Source organism: Acomys minous (assembly GCF_964271855.1).
Source record: "Acomys minous genome assembly, chromosome: 1".
Classification (NCBI taxonomy): domain Eukaryota; kingdom Metazoa; phylum Chordata; class Mammalia; order Rodentia; family Muridae; genus Acomys; species Acomys minous.
In genome coordinates, this window is record NC_140483.1 from 49312515 (window position 1) to 49321106 (window position 8592).

Below are 8592 nucleotides of genomic sequence, written 5' to 3' on the forward strand. Positions count from 1 at the left end.
CCTAACAAGGCACGTAGGTGCCATCTCTGACTCTGTGGCTTAACTTTAGATCCTTTTCCACTAGCTCTGCTGCCTTGTTGGGCCTCAGTGGGAGATGCACTTAGTACTACTTCTGAGACTTGACGTGCTAGGGTTGGTTGGTACTCCTTAAAGGCCTCCCCTTCTCTGAGAAAGAGGAGTAGAGGAGAGGCCAAGAGGGGGCTGGGATCAGGCTGTAAAGTGGCAAAGACTTTTTAAAGTGAGAGAGCATCCTATAGAAGATAGAAAGAGGTGAAAGAAAGGAGTAGTTCTTTCTGGGTCCACGGAAAACAAATGTGCAAAGATTTTTGTCAAGCAAAAGTTCCTAAGGGGAGAAAAAAACACAATAGAAAGCCAAATTTTGTCCTAAGAAGCTTAGGGGGGCCTGGGGAGGAAAAGCCTGAGGAGCAGTTTAGGAAGGTACCCACGATATAATAGTACAAGTAAAGGTAATCAAATGTCTTCCAGCAGGGGTAATTATCCAAGGATTTCATTGTAACTTCGCTATTTTTTATAGAATGGTGGCTCAGGATATTACTTGTTCTGACCATCCCTAGAAGAGACTGGTTATATGGATAACATGATGCGAATCTCTTGGTTATCTCTCAAGGTTAGAAAGACAACCAGGTACAATAGTGAAAGAGAATGGTATTGGCTTAGGACCCCCAAGACCAAATTCACAGGACAAAGAAGTTTCCTTTGCCCATAATGACAAAGAGATGGGAAGAAGAGACAAAGACAGGAGATCGAGGACAAGAGAAAAGAAAGGAAAAAGGGAGAGGAAAAAAGGGTCTTTGTTCCTTGGTGGGGACAAAACACTACCTCTGGATAAAGAAGAGACAGATGCTGCCCAGATGCAAATGATGGTTTTTAAAGGTAAAAGAAGAAACTTCATGTTAGGATTAAATGCTTCATTTTAATTGGACATGTTAATTAGGTGAGCCAAAAGGGGCTTTCGATTGCTGGACTTCAATACTTTGATAGACCTTGGTAGTCAGCTTCAGGAGGAGGAAATGGCCAAGCAATGGAATGGGCTTTGGGTGCTAGTTTTAGAAATGTAACCTAATGTTTTTTTAGAAAGGCAGAAGAAATGGGAGAGAATGGCAAGTTTGCTAAGCTTGCTCTGGCTAGAATCCCTCCCTTCACATGGTAATTTCACCTACCTTACAATTCTAATAAAGCTGGGTTAATTGAAATGCAAAACGGGTTGTTAAAACAACAACTAAAGAATTTAAAATAAAAGGAATCCTACCCAGGTGAAAAGGGGCCCCAGTGAAATTGGTAGGATATCTTTGTCGTCTGAGCTGTTGGCCAGGGAAGCTGATGAGGCTCCAAAATCATAAAAGCTGTGGCTATTGCTTTTGATTTTATGACAAAATGAGATGATAAAACCCTATTGCCTAAGGCACCACATGTGCATGCTTTGACAGCAGTACATGGAGAAATTAAGATGGGCTTGGACTGGAAATTCTGGCTTTGGTGGGTCGCATCTATAGTGTCAAAGGTAGTCATGCAGGGTACTGTTGGAAAACTGTCGCCCAAATTAATGCTTGACTATGGACCCTGTATGCAAAAATACTGATATGCAAGGTAGGATTTCAGCCTATGCTTTACTCATTCAGCTAGTGTAAAACCAACAGATTTTCAATTGTATTTTAAAGCCTGCTCCACAAGAGGGAGTTCACATCTCTTACTGTAAGCTTTAACAAGAACCTATATTTAAGAAGGTCAAAGATCCCAACGGGGAAACGTCTATTCTTTTACTAAGTGGGTATGATGTGCTTGTCAAATTGGCTTCCAAACACATGTGTTTATACTCATAGATTACTGGTATTGTTCATCTTAATTCATAACCACTGGTGAAGAGGCAAACAAGTGGCTATTGCTCCAACATCATGACTGAATTCTTTTTAAAAATATTTTATTAATTTATTCATATTACATCTCAATTGTTATCCCATCCCTTGTATCCTCCCATTCCTCCCTCCCTCCCGCTTTCCCCCTACTCCCCTCCCTTATGTCTGTGACTGATGGGGACTTCCTTTCCTTGTATATCTTCTTGATGACCTGTTATCCTTCCTCTGAGTGCCAATTCTTAACCACAGGTGGGCATCTATAGTCACTACTTCTAAGGCTCAGAGATCATTGTACTAAAAGGTGTGAAAAGAATATGTTGTGCCCAGAATAACCCAAAATAAATAAATAAGTAAATAACCAGAAAACACACGAAACTGCTGTAAAATACAAGAGAAATCTTTAATTCAGCTCCAAGCTGAGTCGCACCCGATCCCCGAAATGCTAGGTCTCAGCAGCGCACCATTGTCCCATCTCTGGCCCTTTAAGTAGAAAAGGGCTTCAAGACCACCCACGATTTAGCTTCTTTAGTTCTCCCCAGCCGGATGGGTCGGTTGCTAGGTAACTCTATCTCTGGTGGGCAGGAAGTAATGTGGCCATGAAACTGGGTCTCTTACCAACTCTGTCTCCGATGGGACCCTTCTAGGGGGGACTGCTCTTTGCAGCTGGCCAGATTATCTTCTGTAGGCCTATTTCTTAACCTTTGCCCCAGTAACTCTGAAATCCAATTTTAGTTCTTCTGGTATCTCAAATATAAGAGCTGAAAGAAAGTACTGTATAATAGCTTACTCTGAGTTTGACACATTCCATCCTGTAGGGAATTGCCTTAACCAAGAAGAGAAACAACCAAAAATGGCTTAAAGAAGTCCCTGAAACTGATCATATTCACTAGGTCACTTCCTCCAAAAGTAAATAAGTCAGGCTGCAAAGAAGACTCAGACAAGAGCAGCTGCCTGCCAGGATGGGGTTTAGCTCAGAGTCACTTGGAAAGGACACTCACCAACATGGTGAGCTGACTGCAGCACCCTGTTCAGTGACTGCCAGATTTGCAACTTTTATGATCTGTCACCCATGCTTAGATGGGTTTGCTGATGCAGCTGTCATTGAGTCATTTCTGGTTCTGTAAGTAACCCCTCACCCATACTCATAAAAGTAGCCCCAGTAAAACTAATTGTTTTACCACTTTGGACTTTGGCTGTATCTGTATTTGTATCTGTCAGATGCTTCCTACTCTGGGTGAGTAGATATATATGCAGCATGTCCTTAAGAGAAATTTTGTCATACAACAGACATACTTAGCATATTTTATTTTAGAAAATAAGTATTATATCATTATTTACATCACACAATGTTTCTCAAATCTTAAACTGATATTTTACAAGACATGTTTTCTTAGCATATTAAATATGTAAAGAGTAATAACTTTACATCTGACCTTTTGAGAAAAATACACAATGTTGCACACAAAGTATTTTTAAAAAATAGTCATATTAGTTTACATAGATGTTATATTTTGAAGTAAAATATACTTGACCTATTACTTGTTTTTATTGGGTTAGTAATTCAATTTCCTAACCACCAATAACAAAAACCTCAAAGTTAAATGTGGAATTAGTGTTAAGTAATAAATTTTTATAATTTATTTTTAATTCACTTTACATCTTGTTCTCTGGCCCCTCCCTCCTCTACTCCTAGTCCCACCCTCCCTCCCTCTTCTCCTATCACCCCTCTCAGATTCCTCAGAAAAGGAGAACACTCCATACCCTCCCACCCCAGATCATCAACTCACACCAGTCTTTCCCACTATAGATTTGCAAGACAGTTTAGCCAGAGGAAATTGAACAAAAAGCAGGCAGCACAGTCCATATCAGGGACAGCTCCTGATTCCCTTACATGATCCCACATGAAGCCTGTGCTGCCCATGGGCTACATCTATGTAGGGGCCCTATAAACATGACAAAAATAAAGCTATGACAGTGAGATTATCTCAGAAACTTATGGACTTTTACTGAAATTTGAATTACATACTCTCACTTTGCTATAGGATATTTTTTACATGATAATAGAAATTTAATGTTATTATTAAATATTCTTGCTCATTTGGGCTAATGGCACTCTTTCCAAGAGGCAAAGACCACCTAACAAAAACCCCAACTCTAGCCATGGAAATCTCTCTTTTGAATTGAACTATCTGAGTCCCCAAACATACAAATTATTGTTGTCGCCCTTTGTTACCCTACAGAGGTGGAAGGTAAGTCTGTATTACTGATGACGTAATGCACCCTAGAAACAGAGTACTGAGTCCCCTGTGCTGGAGTTTACCTGAAAGCCCCTTCACTGAGGACCAGTGTTCATGAGACCAGAAGGGACAACAGAAACTTCCCAAGGTGAGAGGCAACCAATAGTCTTACCCAATTATGATGCTTATGAGCATATCAACGACCAGTATGACATGGTAACCTTAAGGGTGCAGTAGTGATATACATGCCTTGGGAGTAACCAATAGCTCTCTCATTGGGCTTATGACACCCTCAACAAGGAGATTGAGTCTCCTACTAGAAACTTAACTAAGTACTTAATGCAAGTGAGGTCATGGCCAAAGAAGAAAAACCTGTAACCACTAGTTTATTAAACCCATATACTCCTTAACAATAATCAGTAAATATTTATGTGTATACCTGCAGAAAAGTGGAAAACTGTAGTTTTTACACCTCAACACTAAAGAAATTTTTCTTTGTAACAGAGTGCAACCATTAAAAACAATGGCAATAAACAAAATTCAGAGTTGTGCAGGCCAGTTCTAATGGATACACCTACAAATCACTCCCACACCCAAATTGCATTTAGATGATATCTTATATTGAATGATTATTATTTCTTAATATTGTTCATAGGGGGGGGGTAAACAATTAAATTTGAAGCCATAGTAGCTCCCACATCAACCCCAACAGTCTTAAATTGTTAAGTCGTAACATAATTGAGGTACTGTCACAAGATATTTGCAATAATTAAATAATAATGGATTCAGATCTATAGCATGGTTTATTATAAGTAGTGTTTGTAATATTTCTTATCTTTTACTTTCTCAACATTGACCATAGCAGTTTCTCTCAGTTATTTTTGTTCATATTATTTAATTGTTTTTATCAATGACATTACCAGTATTTTCGATTCTGAATCCGATCATTGTGGATAATGATCCTATTTTTTTCACCATGCATTTGGTGTTTGGTGGATTTGGTTTTTCTCCAGTTTGGTTGGTTTCTTGTAAACAACTCCTCAAACGAAACAGTACAAAAGAAAAGAAAAAACCCAAAGCCCCAAACAAACAAACAAACAAAAAGCCTAATGGTATCTAAAGTCATTCTAAACCTCGGAAACTTTAAGCCAGCAGTGGTTAAATGTTTTCTTTCATTAAGCGTTCTTGTCACCAAGAAGATACTCGATATCCTATGAGCATATACAGGGAGAGGAGGTCCCCCTCAGTCACAGACACAGGGGAGGGGAGTAGAGGGGAAGCAGGAGGGAGGGAGGGAGGAATAGGAGGATACAAGGGATGGGCTAACAATTGAGATGTAATATGAATAAATTAATAAAATATTTTTAAAAAAAGAAAAAAAATCAGGGATTCTTCAAGACAGGGTTTCTCTGTATAGCCTTGGTTGTCCTGGACTCACTTTGTAGACCAGGCTGGCCTCAAACTCACAGCGATCCCTCACCTCTGCCTCCCAAGTGCTAGGATTAAAGTCATGCACCACCACACCACACAGCCAAGGCAACAAAGATAAAAACACCAGTTGATTAGCTTTCACATGAAATTCCAGATACTGAGGACCCAATAACTCTGGCTTCTGGCTCCTGCATTCATCTGCAAAGGGAAAGAATCTCACATAAGTTAGGAAAGGACAAACAATGATAATAATATGGATGAAAAATATTTTCAACTAAAACCTTACAAAATAGTAAATAAAAATCAGTTAAAACGTTCAAAGGTAAATGTAAAACTTTCTTTGTATGGGTTAGGACAACTAGAAAGCTTTAAACAAAATGTAGCAAATTTTATTTCCTACAAATGATGGTAATCCTCTCATTAATATGTGCCTTCTAGACTTACCTATTGCAGATGCTGGATAGCTACGCGGTTTTCAATTCTTCCCTGAAAGTTTCCTGTCAACCTTTGCCAAACTGTGGTCATTTTCCACCTTCAAAATTCACTCTGACCATTTAATTAAACTACAAGCTCCCTTGCTGATGAAAGGCTAGTATTTAAAACAGTAGCACAAATTATGCACACCTTTGCTTTCAAACATTTTTTTACTTTACAGTTTTATTTAATATGTATTTAGAATGTATAATCATTTCTATGAAGGCCTGAGGTGGTAGGCCTTATATGTAATTACAAAATATGCAATGTTCTCATGCACTATTTAATTGGCAGTGAATTATTATTCCTTATTTAATTAAATTCACTCATATTAGCTGATAAAGCAAACTACACAATGAGTGCAATTCCTCTTTTGAGTAATGTCTCAATCTGATATTTCAAGTAATATTGATTTTTATACCCTAAGAATTCTTCAGTACTTCAAAGAAATTTAAGTAAATACTTCAACTTATTATTTACATATTTGTATAATATTAAAATGAATCAAAAGGGGAGAAAAATGCATTAATTAATTATAGTAGAGTTAAAATTTTTTGTTAAACACTTTTAAATGTTTTAATGTAAATAAAATAGATAATAATTAGCAAAGCCTAACACATACTATGATGAATTTTTGAAACAATTTCTTATTTACTTTAATTTTACATTCATCTCTTATTTTTTCTTTATTGATATAGCTTCATGTACTATTCAAAATTACTGTGTAACCCAGCACACCCTTCTACCTCTGATCTCCCTGCCTCACCTCTGCTTACTGAGAGCTGAGATTCACACTAAGAATTTTGGCATGCATGGTAAGCATTCTACTACCTGAGATCCTTAGTCTTAAAAAAGGAAATATAATAAGTTGTTATAAATTAGTCATGTATAATGCATTACAATAGAAGCAAATTTGTCTGGGGGGAGTCAAAAGACCAGAAGCAGGATGAAGGTAGAGAAAGGAAAATGCATCAAGGCAAATGTAATCAAAGGGTATGACATGATTATATGTAAATTTCTTTATGAAACCATGCCCATGTACATTGAGTACTTGCCAAGAATGCAAACATACAAATGATGAGAATTCATTGCTTTGCAGGCAAATACACACACACACATATATATATGGTAGTAATTATAAAATAAAACTTTATGAGTATTGATATTTAGATTAAATTGATTGTGTTAATATTTACAAACAGGCAGAGACATGTGGTTTTAAAGCCATTATATAGAACATAGAGTAAAAGACACCAAGCAAGATTAACACCCTGTGAGCCCTCACATAGTCTACTGCAGGAATCCGCTTGCATATTTTACTAAAGATTTGTGCTCTTTTTTTTTCAAGCGCTCATCCTCAGACACTCACAGAAGTGCCTATTTCCTTATAAAATGTTCTTCCTTCAGCACTTCATGTCTGTGGAAACAAATTAAAGAGAGAAGAATGTACTGTAAGGAAGAAAATCAGCAGGCAACCCTCTTGAAGACCCAAGCTGCATGTGGAGATAAAACTGAAGAGCCATACAGCCTCCTAATTAAAGCATCTGTTCAGGAAACGCAGTGCTATGCTGGAAGCACACATTTATTTAAAGGACTTGAGAGAGTGTATTTTTAAATCAGAGCTTCATTTTTTTTTACAATATAATGTGGAGGAAAATGTTAGAAATTACATGGGGGTATTAGAAATGGGATGAGTGAGATAATTTTTTGGAACTTTTCTTATTGATTTTCTTTCTGTCTGTTTTGTTTATTTATACATTACACAAATGTACATTTTTAGGAAACCTTCTATCCTTAAAGTAAGCACAGTCTTGAGAAGACTGTAATTACAATATATTAATTTTTAAAATTAATTTATTCGTATTAAATCTCAATGGTATCCCATCCCTTGTATCCTCCCATTCCTCCCTCCCTCCCATTTTCCCCTTACTCCCCTCTCCTATGACTGTGACTGAGGGGGACTTCCTCTCCCTTTATATGCTCATAGGGTATCAAGTCTCTTCTTGGTAGCCTGCTATCCTTCCTCTGAGTGCCACCAGGTCTCCCCATCCAGGGGATGTGGTCAAATATGAGGCACCAGAGTACGTGTGAAAGTCATACCCCACTCTCCACTCAACTGTGGAGAATGTCCTGTCCATTGGCTAGATCTGGGTAGGGGTTTGAAGTTTACTGCCTGATTGAACTAGAAATGATCATAATGAGTGAGTTAACCTAGCAGCAGAAAGAGTCAAATGGTATATACTCACTTATATCTGCATACTAGCCCAAGGGGCATGTCCCATGAAAGCCTTCACTTACCAGGAAACTGGGACAGAGGGGAGGACATCCTATTGGGTCTCTAGATGAGAGAAGCATAGGAGTATGGCAAAGTGGAAGGATCCAGAGGATCCTAGAAACCTACACAAAGAACATCATGATAGGCAGATTTGGGCCCAGGAGTCCCACTCAAACTATGGCACCAGCCAAGGACAATACAGGCCGTAAACTTCAAACCCCTACCCAGATCTACCCAATGGTCAATATATTAATTTTTAAATGTAAAAATTCCTTTGTTCTTTCAACTTATTACAAGAAAT

General features: G+C 38.0%; 1 long non-coding RNA gene across 2 annotated transcripts; it reads left to right on the forward strand.

Annotated features, from left to right (window-relative positions):
- Window positions 1–4196: 4196 nt before the first annotated feature.
- LOC311597633 lies at window positions 4197–7532 on the forward strand. 2 transcript variants are annotated; one of them, XR_014779289.1, is made up of 3 exons: window positions 4197–4259; window positions 6715–6831; window positions 7424–7532. It is a non-coding gene; the product is annotated as an uncharacterized lncRNA (long non-coding RNA). The 2 variants fall into 2 exon arrangements; XR_014779290.1 differs by having other exon boundaries at window positions 7365–7531.
- Window positions 7533–8592: the final 1060 nt, after the last annotated feature.